This window comes from Bubalus bubalis, chromosome 1 (assembly GCF_019923935.1).
Source record: "Bubalus bubalis isolate 160015118507 breed Murrah chromosome 1, NDDB_SH_1, whole genome shotgun sequence".
Classification (NCBI taxonomy): domain Eukaryota; kingdom Metazoa; phylum Chordata; class Mammalia; order Artiodactyla; family Bovidae; genus Bubalus; species Bubalus bubalis.
This window is the reverse complement of record NC_059157.1, coordinates 102,620,796-102,635,874: the sequence shown is the minus strand read 5'-3', so window position 1 is coordinate 102,635,874 and position 15,079 is coordinate 102,620,796. Positions and strand designations below refer to the sequence as shown.

At 39.9% G+C, this 15,079-nt stretch overlaps 1 protein-coding gene and 1 pseudogene across 5 annotated transcripts in view; one reads left to right on the top strand and one right to left on the bottom strand.

Annotated features, from left to right (window-relative positions):
• The window catches only part of BTLA (B and T lymphocyte associated), a 64,491-nt gene that overhangs the window by 33,173 nt on the left and 16,239 nt on the right, over window positions 1–15,079 (top strand). The window lies entirely within an intron of this gene.
• Window positions 11,371–12,805, bottom strand: LOC102408435 (annotated as a pseudogene).

Genomic DNA, 15,079 nt, shown 5'->3' with positions numbered 1-15,079 from the left:
ATCTTCTAGGGCTTTGAGAATACCAATGAATCTCAGTATAATCTCTGTAGTAGAATATCTTAGGAAGGTGAGGAAGTATCTATAAAAGAAGTACAGATGGACTTTCCTTTTGTCCTTCCAATAGCACAAAATGGAAGGATGGTTACTCTGAACATCATACATAGCCACTCAAACACTGAAAGCAGTATTTAGAAATACTCATGTTGGTTTCTTATAAAATGCCAAAGGTTCTCTTGAATGCTACTGTTCACAGCTTCTAAGGTATGCTCTAGACTTTTCCTGTCCTGCTTTTTTTCCTAAGGTCACTGTGAGCAAGGTGGAAGGCCTAGCATCTCTGAAGGATTGGCCCAGCTATGCCAGAGTCTTCCTTGCCCAGAACTATCCTCTAAATTGTCAACAAGAATCATTTTTCTGTAGGGTCTATTGAACTGGCTAGACACTTTTGCTATTCCAGAGAGGTGATTACACACTGGCTAACACACTCTCCACCAGATACTCATCTTCACCATATAGGACAGGCAGAACTCTGCAAGACTGGAGTGAATCCTCTGGCCTGGGGAGACAAAGACATGACCAGTAGGGCGGAGTCACAGGGAGGTCATTTGTTACTTGGTGGAAATGTAATGAAGAAATACTCAGAGAAAGCATGAGAAAGCACCCAGAACAAAGATTTTTTTTTTACTTCCTAGTTTTGACCAAGACTGGCCATCTTCATTAGTATAATTCTGAAGAATTTCATGTCTCATATAGACGGTAAAGAATCTGCCTGCAATACAGGAGACCTTAGTTTGACCCCTGGGTTGGGAAGATCCCCTGAAGGAGGAAATGGCTACCCACTCCAGTATTCTTGCCTGGAGATTTCCATGGACAGGGGTAGCCTGGCAAGCTATAGTCCGTGGGGTCACAAGGAGTCGGACAGGACTGAGTGACTAACATACACATAAAAGGACATTTTTCTGTGGAATAGAACCCTTTTTCTATCTCTATAACGTTTATTTGGCTGGTGAATATACAGATCACTGCTGATCCCCAAAAGCAGTTGGAAGTGAATGTTCAGAGCAGAGGCACTTGGGGCAGGCACTGTGGGTTTCCACCTGGCCTCTGCTGCCCACAGGCCTTGTGCCCTTGGACAATTACTCAACTGCTGTGTCACTTCGCTAAATTCATCCTATCCAAAAAATAGTAATGCCTGGCATTTATTATTATGTATTGTGAACCAGCCACAGTGCCAACGACCTTCCTGTGTGTTCCCATGTGCTTTCACAACTACTCTTCTAGATAAGAGCTTGTGCCTTGGAGTTAGCCAGGCCTGGGTTCAAGTCCCAGTCCTGGCTCTGACTCCCGCCAGCTGGGGACCTTAAGTAAGTGGCTTCACTTCTCTATACTTGGTTTCTCCCACTTAAGATAAAGATAATAATATATACTATAACTACCTTATAAAATTTCTTTGAGGATCAAAAGAAATTATGTATGGTACATAATAAGAACTCAAAAATGTTAGTCATATCCCTGTTTTCCTTCTGTTGGGAACACCTAGGATGGGTTCATAGTACTTTGATAATGTGAAATATGGTGCAATTGTGGGCAAGTGGCAATGAAGATGAGGCAGTGATTCTGAAGGTTGATTTTCCAAATATGATAAACTATCTGACCTGATGATCACTGAAGTTCTCTGCTTGTCCTATTCTTTAATATCTCAGGGAAACGAAATAGTGCAGGCGCTTTGTATACTTTGCTGTTTGACAAAGCTGTGGCAAATACTAGAATGACTGTATCAAGTCAAAAAAATTTCAGAATTATGGCAAACTAGATAAAACCAAGAGCTATATGGCTTAAAATCTTAGATTGCTCAATACTACTGAATTAAAGAGATAGACTTCAAACTATTCTCCAAAGTAATCACATCACATTATGAGAAATTCTAGCCCTAGAAGAAATTGTTTCAAAATGTGGTCTATAAATACCACATGAAAGCAAACTTAAAGTTTTCACATACCATTTTAAGAAGATTTTAAGAAGAATATAGTAATAGAAAATGAGTGTGAAAATTCTCTCTATTCATTTCATGGTCTTTGTTTTTTAAGTCAAGGGAATAAATACGAATTCATACCATACGTATTCTTGGGGTGAAGTTCATTCTTTCCAGTTCCATTTTTGCTAAAGGAATTTTACATCTTCTAAGTCTGTGTGTGACTATGTGTGGTGTATTTGTGTTTAGACAAGGACGGATTGCCTATCCCTAAAGCAACCAGTATCAGAAAATATGCACAGAAAAGGGAAAAAATCTTGAACTATTTTTTTCATACTACTTCTATGTCTGTGACCTCTATTATATTACATCTTGTTTGTCAGGTAAAAATGTGTGAATCTTTCATCTCACCATAGGAACTGAGATAAGCAAATCTTCATTGCGTCCCTGAAATCAAGCCACAGGGTTTTCCATTAACAAAGATCATCTTTTAAAATAGAGTTTCTGATTTTAACAATGGATGTGTGCATCACCCTTATTCAAATTTCCCCAGATATTCCCAGCACTTCTAGAAATATCTGACTTGTGGTATGGGTCTGTTTACCACAGAGTTAAATAATACGTTTAATCAATACTACATAATAGAACATTAAATTAGTGGTTTCTGCATGCAATGGAATTCCCCTACCCTCATCTCAAGTCACGACATTTCTGGTTTTGTGAGCCAGCTTGTGATGGGAAGTAGGTCATGTGGGCTTCCTGATGCTGTGCATGAGATTCCTTAAGGCTGTCTGGGTGGATGTCTTTCCAGGATCTTTGATGTGTGATTACATGGCAGCTGTTGCTATGTGTGGATTGGCCTTGCCTATGCCCTAAGTCCTGGAGGAGGAAATGGCAACCCACTCCAGTATTCTTGCCTGGGAAATCTCATGGACAGAGGAGCCTGGTGGGCTACAGTCCATGGGGTTGCAAAAGAGTTGGACTTAACTGCTAAACAACAACAACATGCTCAAGTCACTGTGTCATGAGACCCCTAAACCACACCAGTTTGCAAGGGAGAGGCACCTATTTCCTTTCCTTATTAGTACCCATCTCTCTGCTCCACCGCTCTGCACTCTAAAGCAAGAAAGATCATACTACCAGCATCCTCTGAAGGCCTGTTTCTTCCTGAGTCTGAAGACTAATCTTCTTCTGAGGCCTCCCCATCACATATCGGAAGTTTTTGTTAATTGTTTTCTACCATAGTACCTTCTGATAGAAGCTAAAATCCTGGTTCATGTAAGAGAAAATTATTGGCATATTGTAAGTGTCATGGGCTTCCCAGGTGCTAGTAGTAAAGAACATGCTTGCCAATGCAGGAGACATAAGAGACTTGAGCTTGATCCCTGGGTTGAGAAGATCCCCTGGAGAAGGGCATGGGAACCCACTTCAGTATTCTTGGCTGGATAATCCCATGGACAGAGCAGCCTGGCCAGCTACAGTCCATAGAGTCGCAAAGAGTCGGACACGACTGAAGTGACTTAGCATGCACACATATTTATCACAGTCATTTTAGCTTTTAAAAAAATTATTTATGTACATATTTATGGTCAACTCTAACACCATCTTAGGTCAAATTAAGGCACTCAGGCTTCATTACTGTCATTTTACTGTCATTCATTTATTTCAGTGAATGTAACTATTTTGAACTTTCCATAAATGTAAGAATTTTTCAATAGAGAGGTTAAAATCTGTTAGGGTTTTCTTCATGGGAAGAGTTATAATCAAGGTATATCATCTTTAAAAATAAGAAATAACTGTATTTCATTTAAGATTCATAACCACATACCTCTTTTTTTCTTAGTTGTTATTGAGTTTTACAGATTATTTACTCTCTTCAGCCCCTTATGGTATTTACACCTGTGGCTAGGCTTGCTCAGCTGGAAGATATTGGGCCATCCAGTTTTTCGTGGTTGGCATGCCTCTCTAATTGGTTGGTCTAGGTATCTGGATGACCACAGAGTGTCATTTCTTAAATATTTTGAGTTTCACCCCAAATGGACATAAATCAGGCCTTTCTACACTACATACTTATAAGATCTAGTTTTTCTTTCGTGCTTAGGTTATAACCACTAAAGTGTATGTTGAGATGCATATATCCTTCACCTTGACATTTTGAGTCCACATCCCAAAGGACTCAGGGCTTCCCTGGTAGCTCAGATGGTAAAGAATCTGTCTGCAATGCAGGAGACCTGGGTTTGATCCCTGGGTTGGGAAGATCGCCTGGAGAAGGAATGGCAACCCACTCCAGTATTCTTGCCTGAAAAATTCCATGGACAGAGGAGGCTTGTAGGCTACAGTCCATGAGGCTGCAGAGTTGGACAGGACTGAGGGACTAAGCACACACACTCTAAGGACTCAGCTGTGTCTGTTCTGTATCCTTAGTTCACAGACAGCATAGAGTTGTGAGCAGGGGATTTTTATTTTCTTGAAGCTCTCTCTGTTCAGTCTCAGGGTACATCATGCTTCTCACTTTCATACTTTTTCTAAGGCCATCTCCTTTTGCTATCCTTGGGAAGCAGAAGATCTCCTTTTGCCATCCCTGGGAAGATGGGAAGATCAGAAGACCAAAGCATAAACATTTATTTAACTATAATACAGTAAGGCATGTCATGCAAAATAGCATGGGGCATTTGGTGTGGCATTAAGTGGATGTGGGTTACTAGAGTGTGTTGTGTAAGGGAGGGGAATAAGTTTGCATAAAAAAGCAGGGGATAAATGCCATTTGATGAAGGCGGGACATTTTTAAGTAGGTACTGAAGACTCTCTATAGGGTTTCAGGCAAAAAAAAAATCGTGCAATTGATTTTTAATTTTAAGAATATAAACTGTGACAGTAATGTGGAGAATGAATTTGGTTGGGGAAGGGGAAAAAGGTCAAGTTTGGAATGCAGAAGGCTAGTTGTTAAGCTGTGACAATAATCCTCATGAAGTAGAATGAGACCCAAATTAAGGCAGTGGCATAAAAACAAATTCAAAAGATATTTTGTATGCTGAATTAACTTAACTTGGTGTCTGATAGAATGGGGCAGGAGACAAGGATGGCACCCACGCTCTAGCCATGTGATTAGGTAGACAGTGATATTATACTGCAATAATGGAAAGGGCACCAGAACTGCCCTAGGGTAAGATTTGGAGGCGGAGAAGATTCAACCTCCTCCTTGAAGTTTTCTCTGATAGTCCAGACAGAAAGGCTTTCTCCCTCTAAGAGATCTGAAAATTCTGAGAGATTATATCTTGTCAAGATTTAAAGAAAAAAAATCATATTGGAAAACTGAAGAGCCAAGTGAGGCTCTTTCTGTATCCCCTTAGCACTAGAAACTGTTCCATTACTAAATAATCAGGAACAGTGTGATGTCCACACTCCTGGGACATGAGCCATAAGGGAGTACATTATCTGTACAGAGTTTTAAAACAAACAACAAAAGTCAGTCTACTTTTAATGACCACATACCAGCAATTCTGAACAATATCAGTGATAAAATATTTCCTCCACACCCAAATATTTTGGTCTAAGTTCTAAATAATTACTATGGTTACTCCTGAGTTTTAATAATATGTATGTAAGTTTCAAATGAGTACATTTTTCAGTACTTTCCCTTTGATAAATATTGCATCTACATGAAAGTTAACTTAGAAAATATCCCTGTTAGAGAGTTGGCCCTGCACACATACAAATTCAGCTACATATGGGCTTCCCTGGTGGCTCAGGAGTAAAGACTCCATCTGCAATGCAGGAGGTGCAGGAGCTATGGGGTTCAATCTCTGGGTTGGAAAGATCCCCTAGAGTAGGGCATAGCAACCCTGTAAGAACCCCAGTATTCTTGCCTGGAGTAACCCATGAACAGAGGAGCCTGGTTGGGCTACAGTCCATGGAGCCGCAAAGAGTCAGACATAACTGAATCGACTTAGCATGCACACAGGCATGTTCACTTCAAGAGTAAATTCATAATGTTCAGAATTACTTGAGCTTGCTTTAGGCATGGTTTGTGTCTCAAATCCCTGTGGTACTGAGAGAGTCAGTTCCTAGGCAGGTTGATAGGGAGTCTAGGGGTCCCCAAGGAGAGAGGGGTCTGGAATTCTCAAGGAGGAAGAAAGGACAAGCTTTTTTTCTTTCTCCACATTCCTTAGGATTATTTAACAATAATGTATCCTGCCTAAGGACAGTCTTTGGATTCAACCTTTTGTTATCTTAAAATGTAAATTATGGGAGTAGGTCTGATGAGGTCTTTACACCCTCCAGACATTCTTGGGATTATATAACCTCATTGTTAACACTAGCAAGCAGGTACTCTTTCTGCCCCCTTCTGATGCCTATGTCAGAAGCTTTCTCTATCTCCTTTATACTTTAATAAAACTTTATTACACAAAAGCTCTGAGTGATCAAGCCTCGTCTCTGGCCCGGATTGAATTCTTCTCCTCCAGGGGGCTAAGAATCGCGGTGTATTCACGTGATTCAACAACAACCTTTCAGTACTACATATTTCTGCATTAAAACAGTAGATTTTAAATAAGCAATAATATCATAGTGATTAGAGAGACAAGGAAACATAATGTAAAGTTTCATTTCTTTTGTTCCATGTAAATATTTTGAATATTTGTTTAAAATTCAACACAATGAAACAAAACACAGGCTGTGAGGTGCAATATTTTTTCATGCATGAACTAAAGTTTATATCTGAAATGTTTTATTGACTGATATCTTTATAATTGAAATGCTTTATTGACTAATAGCTATATAGTTGTAGATTTATATTTTATAATCTTTAAAGTGTTGTTTTAAAATTAAAGAATGAATCAAGAAAATAAAACTTATGATAGTAGTAGTGGACAGTATAGTAATTGTTTATATTATATTTTTTATAGAACTTTAGTTTTAAAAACTGGAAAATTACTTATATAAACCACAATATCAGGCTGCAACTAAAGGATCCAAGTTTTCACTGTTTTAGTTCAGTTCAGTTCAGTCCCTCAGTCGTGTCCGACTCTTTGCAACCTCATGAATTGCAGCACGCCAGGCCTCACACTGTTTAGATACATATAAAAGTATTAAATAAATACCTATGCACTTTTCCTTTTTTTGCATTCTCTTTTTCAGATATTTTAAAACTTTCTTTGTTTTTTTTTTTTAATAAATTTTTTAGCCATGTGGTATGTGGGATCTTAGTTCCCCCACTGGGGATCAAACTTGTGCCCCCTGCATCGGAAATACAGAGTCTTAACCACTGGACTGCCAGGGAAGTCCCTGCATTGCTTTATATATGAAGTTTAATGACAAAAAAAGTCAGTTTCTTTTCTGGCCATTTTATTACATGTTTCATTTCATGATTATTTCTGAATATAGAAAAAAAAGGTTGTTAAAAATGATGCACTCTGGGCATCAATTATATTAGGTATACCCTAGCCATGGAATATATATTCTGTAATAATGCAGTAGCAGTTTTCATGAGAATTTTTAAAAGGAGAGGAGTCCTAAACCTATAGTGACTTAAAAAGGGATACTTCATCCTATGAGAGCCTGGAGATAGTAGAGGTTTCATCATTCACTGCATGCATTTATTTTAATTATTTTTAGCATTGAAAATGTCCCACCCATTAGATATAAATATTTGAGGAAACAGCAGAAACAGTAACTAATATTGACTGATAAATCCAGCCAAAAGCAACTGTGATCTTTATTCTTTTTCAAAAGATGTTTGACAAGACAAATCCCTTAGGAACAGCTTTGGATATCCTGAATGTCATAAAATGATTATGTGCTGTGTTGTGCTTAGTCGTTCAGTCGTATCTGACTCTTTATGACCCCATGGACTGTAGCCCACCAGGCTTCTCTGTCCATGGTGAGTCTCCAGGCAAGAATCCTGGGGTGGGTTGCCATGCCCTTCTCCAGGAGATCTTCCCAACCCAGGGATAGAACCCAGGTGTCCTGCATTCCCGGCAGATTCTTTACCATCTGAGCCACCAGAGAAGCCCATAAAATGGGCTATACATATTAAGAATTCAGGAAAAGCAGCAAAAAAGTGTCAACATGCTTGTCAGATGGAAAATTAGAATTGTATCATTTACCTTGGTGCATTATTCCTGACTGCAAACATCCATTTTAATTTCAGGCAGGTAGACAGTGTTAACGTCTTTTTCTAGAGGGAATACCCTTGATGAATTTTAATGCCTGTTCACAAGTCTCCATCTGTTCTTTCCTCCACTCAAGAAAAATTCCTATGCTACTCAGTGTGACAGCCAATGATCTTCATCCTTCTGATAACATACAAGAACCACAGTGGTGTTTCTATTATTCCATTGCAGGTCACTGATGTGGTTTGGGCTAACAGCTAGCTCATTTCCACTCCTAACCCACTTTATGCACTCCTCCCAAGCCCACAGTCATGGAATCCTGGAACTAGTCAGGACGCTCATCAGTGCTACTAGCATTGGGTGATAGCCCAGTAGCTAAATGGAAGGGTGATTATTGTTGCTGTTTAGTCGCCAAGTCGTGTCTGGCTCTTTGCAACCCCATGAACTGTAGCCCTCCAGGCCCCTCTGTCCATGGGATTTCCCAGGCAAGAATACTGGAATGGGTTGCCATTTCCTTCTCAAGGGGATTTTCCTGACTCAGGAATCAAAGTCTAGTCTGCAGCTTGCTAGGTAGATTCTTTACCACCAAGCCATCTGGGAGGCCCAAATGGAAAGGTAACACTGTAATAGAATGAGAGACCTAGATGTCTTAGAGACTTAGCATCAGTAACTCACTGAGAGAAGTGAAGTTGAATATACGTGTGTAGGAGAGGTTGACTTCCTAATTTTTGTTGTTGTTGTACAATTTTTTCATCGGCTTTATTTATTTATTTTTGCCATAGTATGTGGCATTTGGGGTCCTAGTTCCCTGACCAGGGATTGAAACCCTGCCCTCTGCAGTGGAAGCATGGACTCTTTAACCACTGCACCAGAGAAGTCCCCTTTCATCTTATTTTTTAAAGAATTGAGGGCCAGTGAGGCTGGGTGGCTATCAATATCACACCATCTGTTAGCATTTGAACAACCAGGTTTAATTGAATATTCTCATTTTTAGCTATTTATATGAACTTTATAAGTATTCCAAAAGAATCAGGCTCTGTGTTTTCTCATGATAGATAAACAACATTTAAACTTCTCTCCCCATACCCCAGTGCTTATTCCATTTACTCTGAAACAACTAGTTATCTACAGATCAGTATTTTCAGAAAACCATGATCCAAGAGTGTATCAGTTCCCTGAATCTGCCATGAGATACCTGGATAGTGTACCTTTTTCCCTTCAACTTCCTCAGACTTAAAATAGTTCCCCTGTCCTGTTCACTGCTCTGATTATCAAAAAGCTACTCACTCACTAAGGTTCATCTCAAATATAAACTTTCCACTCAGCTTTGCCCCTGTAGTCACAGTTGAAATTAATCCTCTGCACACCCAAGCAAGGTCTGCACCTTTTTATAGTGTTATTTCATTCTCCCATCTGTCAAGCCTATTTCCCATTAGAAGGCAAGCCCCTTCAAGGGAGGTACCTTGTCTTATTTATTCCTATACCCCCTAATAACTAGCATACAAGGTCCCTCTGAGCCTTCCTTTCAGTTCAGTTAAACTTGAAGAATGGTAGTTAGTAAATTTATTCCAGAAAAGTGGCATTGATGGTTAATCTTACCTCACCAATTAAATGATACATTCTTTGAGGTTAAAAAGCTCTTTACCTATAACTATCTTGTTTTTCACGGTGCTGGCACAGAGTTGCAGGCTTCATAGACTGTGATCAACTTATCCAAGAAAATAAAAACAGAAATTAGAAGGCTGAAGTAGTTTATTAACTTCAGGGAGGGAAATGGACTTCTTGAAAGACTGGTTTCACTTGACCTTTCTGCTTTTGACCTCTTCCCTTTTTTTGTTGCAGTTCCATCCACATTCAGGCATAATGCTTTTAAACACTTTCTTTTGGAGAATTATTTTACCCTTCCTCCTCAATTTTTCAATAACCTCAAAACTTGACTTTGAATTTGCTTAATTTTTTCTGAATTTTTGGAAACCAAAAGTATTTACGTGACCTTGTCTGTGATCTCAGAGCACTTGTAAATATCTAAATATTCAAGATTTTCTAAATGTTCTCCGCAGGCCACTTGTCTCAATATGATTCTTGAAAACCCAAACAGTTTACAATTAACTTTGAGCAGTGTTTGATGAGATGTAAGCATAAATTACAGTGAGAGATTTATAAGTGATAGGAAATAGCTAAAAATGAGAATATTTATGCTGGCCAGAATATAGAAATAAAGTGGAACATTATGCTAGGTAAAGTGGTACACAGAATGCAGGACCATTATTTGTCCCCCAGTTCAATGCCTGACTAGTCCTCAACCTTCTTTATCTTTAAAAAAGAGTTTTCATTATAATCTCAGTTATACTTTTATTACTGTAACCTATGATACTATGAATCTATTAAAGTCTATAAATCTAATAATTTGCAATCACTGAAGGAAATTAATAAAGAGGATGGATGGAATATGTTGCTGAAGCAAAAGTCACTTAGTCGTGTCTGACTCTTTGCAACCCTATGAACCATATAGTCCATGGAGTTCTCAAGGGCCAGAATACTGGAGTGGGTAGCTGTTCCCTTCTCCAGGGGATCTTCCCAACCCAGGATCGAACCCAGGTCTCCTGCACCGAAGGCATATTCTTTACCAGCTGAGCCACAAGCTGAGGAAGTGTACAAAATGGGGAACTGCTGCTGCTGCTGCTAAGTCGCTTCAGTCGTGTCCAACTCTGTGCGGCCCCACAAGGGTCCCCCATCCCTGGGATTCTCTAGGCAAGAACACTGGAGTGGGTTGCCATTTCCTTCTCCAATGCATGAAAAGTGAAAAGTGAAAGGGAAATTGCTCAGTCGTGTCTGACTCTTAGCGACCCCATGGACTGCAGCCTACCAGGCTCCTCCATCCATGGGATCCTTCAGGCAAGAGTACTGGAGTGGGGTGCCATTGAAGACCGAGCCAAAAAAGAACTATAAGAATGTAGGAAAAGGAACTCAGAGAGAAAACACTCTTAAGACTTTCCTGGAAAAAAAATAAGATAAAATATATGAATCACTACATAGTGCTTAGGCATCTTGGCCTCTTTCAGTTATTTTGTTTCACCACCATACAGTGTTGGGCCCATAGTAGAGTATTTCATGATTTATATGCACTCATGAGGTAACTGACAAAAAGATTAAGCAGTTGTCATGAACTGGTGCAATTTCTCATGCTCCTTTTATGCATGTCTTTTTTTTTTTTTTTTAAGACCTTTATTAACAGGTGCTTGCAGTTTGTTGACTTTTTTTTTTTTGAAAAAATCAAGCTGTAAACTTTTATTACAAATTAAAAATGAGGTTCTTAAAAATCTCAACTTGACCAGATATGAAACAATTTAAAAACCTTTAAAGGTGTATTGAGAAAAAACAGGCTTTTTTTTTTTTTTAAACACGTTTGTCATTACCAAAAAGAGACGTCTTTAGGTAAAAATAATAAAAACCCCATGCTGCATAGGTAATGCAGATAGTTCTAGTTATCTGGTCAACAGGCAAAAAGCAAGCACTTAAGGTCTTCAGCTCCAATCTTTTGTTCATTTCTTATTGCTGGAATTTCATATTCATTTCTTCTTGTTGGATGACTAAACCGGATGATTGTAGAGATGGTAAGCCGGCATTTACTCAGCCCCGCGCCTCGGGAGCGGATGAATTCTCAGCTGGTGGATCGGCTGCTTTTGTCTCTTTGCCATCTTGTGGTTTAGGGTTTTCTGGGCGTCTGCGTCGGTAATTGAAGTTGCGGCGGTACAGACGTTGAGGTGGCTGCTGACCTTGGGTCTCATCTCCTTGGTTTTCCTTATCTTCTTCATTGCCGTCCTCTCTGGGCTGTCTTTGGCGAGGAGGGTCCCTGCGGAATCGTGGTCTGTAGCCCCGATACATATTCTGTCTCACTGGTCTACCTTGCTCTCCTGCACCCTGGTTGTCAGCACCCTCCATCACTTCTCCCTGCACAGGAGGGTTGGAGTACTGTGGTCGACGCCCGTAGGGTCTCCGCATGTAGTAAGGTGGGAACCTCCGCCTGCTGTAGGGCCGGCGCTGTTGGGCCTGGCCTTCGGGAGCGCTCTCCGATCCCTCATTCTTTTCCCCACTCGCACTATTCTGGTAGTTCTGCTGGTAATTGCGTGGAGGACTCCTGCGACGTGGATAGCGTCTATAATGCTTACGGTCTGCTGCGTATTTGCTGCCTTGCACTGGAACTCCACCAGGGCCTGTAACATTTGCTGCCTCCGCACCCTTTTCTCCTTCAACAACATCAAACTCCACAGTCTCTCCATCTCCTACACTGCGAAGGTACTTCCTGGGGTTATTCTTCTTTATGGCAGTCTGGTGTACAAATACATCTTCCTTGGTGTCATTCCTGTTGATGAAACCATATCCGTTTCTTACATTGAACCATTTTACTGTTCCCAAAACCTTCGTTGCGATGACCTTCTTGTCCCCGCCGGCAGGCGCCGCCGATGTGAGGCCGCCTGGGCCGCCGCTCCCTGCGCCGCTGCCCGTCGTGCCGGGCTTGCTGTCGGCAGCGCTGAGGGCGGGGGCGGCGGGGGGCTGCTGAGTCTCGGCCTAGCTGCTCATAGTTGCGGTGATGGTGACTGGGGCCGGCTGCGGCAGCTGCGGCTCCTCCCGGGGTGTGATGGTAACTAGGCCGGCGGCGGCGGTGGGGCTGCTCAGGGCTCTCTGGGGTCCGCTCTCCGCCCCCGCTACCGATCGAACTCATGCATAAGTCTTAAAAAGCACAATGTTGTTGTTCAGTAGCTAAGTCGTGTTCAACTCTTTGCCACCCCATGGACTGCAGCATGCCAGGCTTCCCTGTCCTTCACTACCTCCCAGAGTTTGCTCAAATTCATGTCCATTGAGTCTGTGATGCTATCTAACCATCTCATCCTCTGCTGCCCTCTTTTCCTTTTGCCTTCAATCTTTCCCAGAACCAGGATCTTTTTCAGTGAGTCAGCTCTTCAGATCAGGTGGCCAAAGTATTGGAGCTTGAGCTTCAGCATCAGTCCTTCCAATGAATATTCAGGGTTGATTTCCTTTAGGATTGATGGGTTTGATCTCCTTGCAGTCCAAGGGTCTTCTCCAGCACAAGTTGAAAACATCAATTCTTCAGTGCTCAGCCTTCTTTATGATCCAACTCTCACATCCATACATGACTACTGGAAAAAATCATAGCTTTGACTATATGAACTTTTGTTGGCAAAATGATGTCTCTACTTTTTAATATGCTGTCTAGGCTTATCATAGCTTTCCTTCCTAGGAGCAAGTGTCTTTTAATTTCATGGCTGAAGTCGCCATCCACAGTGATTTTGGAGCCCAAGAAAATAAAATCTGTTACTACTTCCACTTTTTCCCTATCTACTTGCTACAATGTGATGGGACCAGATGCCATGATCTTAGTTTTTTTAATGTTGAGTTTTAAGCCAACTTTTCACTCTCCCTTTTAACCCTTATCAAGAGGCTTTTTAGTTCCTCTTCGCTTTCTGCATTAGAGTAGTATCATCTGCATGTCTGAGACAGGAAAGGTAGTCCCATATTCCCATCTCTTTGAGGATTTTCCAGTTTGTTGTGATCCACACAGTCAAAAAACACGATATTCTCCAGCAATTAATAGATGGATACTTCCACATAAATGTACATTCTAAACAATTGAATTTGCCCCTTTGGAAGCCAAAACATTTTTTGAAGTAACCATTTCTGATGAAATTTTTGTAAAACAGACTGAACACTTATTTGTTTCTAAAATTGGATGGTATTAATATTAAACATAAAATTTTATTGTTGATTCAATGTTATCATTATAAATAAGTTATTAATCTGTATTATATAACATAATTATGCTCTGGGTTAAATAGGAAATAATAATGGAATTGTAAGAATTGTGAATAAAAATGAGATAAATTTTGAATCTTGTAATAATTATTTAGTTTGCTTGGAGAGAATTTCTTTTTCATATATCTTGGCTATAAATTATATTTCAGATACTGAGGTTACCTGGTATAACCTTTCCTGATAAGGGTAACAGAACTTATTCAATAATATAGAGAATTAAAACATTTTTTTCTTAGCTTCAGATTTTATGTGCAACTGACTATTACTAACAGAAGGCTCAGAGAAGATAATAGAAAAACCTGTTTCCAGGAAAATTTGCTCTTCCCACCAAAACAAAGGAAAATATATTTCCTGTATATCAGGTCAGTAGGCAGAAATTCCAGAAGAGGTGGATAACTGCTCTTCCTCCCACTTAGAAAAACATAAAAAATTCAATTATTTCAAAACATCCTCTCTTCAGAAATTTATCTTGTATTGCATGTCTCCTACATAGAAAAAGGAATGGAAAAATTTCAAGGTAGGTGTCATTAAAGCCATTGAAACACAAGTTTAAAAAAATGTAATGCCAACTATCAAAGGGAAATATTTGTCTACAAAAATTTCTTGTCTCCCAGTTATTGAACTATACCTGAGCTAGTAATAGACAATGTAATTACTACTCAAGAAACAACAGCAGAGTAGTGATAATGAATTATAGAGTAATGGACTCTAGTATGAGTTTAAATCTTGATTATTTTAATTATTAGAATATAACTTTAGGTAAGGTCTTTATTACCTCAGTTTCCTTATGCAGAAAACAAGATTCATAATAATATAATATATTATTTTATTGTGAGGATTAAGTGACTAAAATATGTAGTATGTTTTGAACAGTCTCTGGAATATAAGTAGCAAGAAGTTATTATTATTTGCTGCTATTGGAGTAGCTTCCTTTGTGGCTCAGCTGGTAAAGAATCTGCCTGCAATATAGGAGACCTGGGTTCGATCCCTGGGTTGGGAAGATCCCCTGGAGAAGGAAAAGGCTACCCACTCCAGTATTCTGGCCTAGCGAATTCCACGGACTGTATAGTCCATGGGGTCGCATAGAGTTGGACATTACTGAGTGACTCTCACATTAGAGTAGCTACATGATAATAAAATAAACCTAATTAGAATAAAATATAATTTT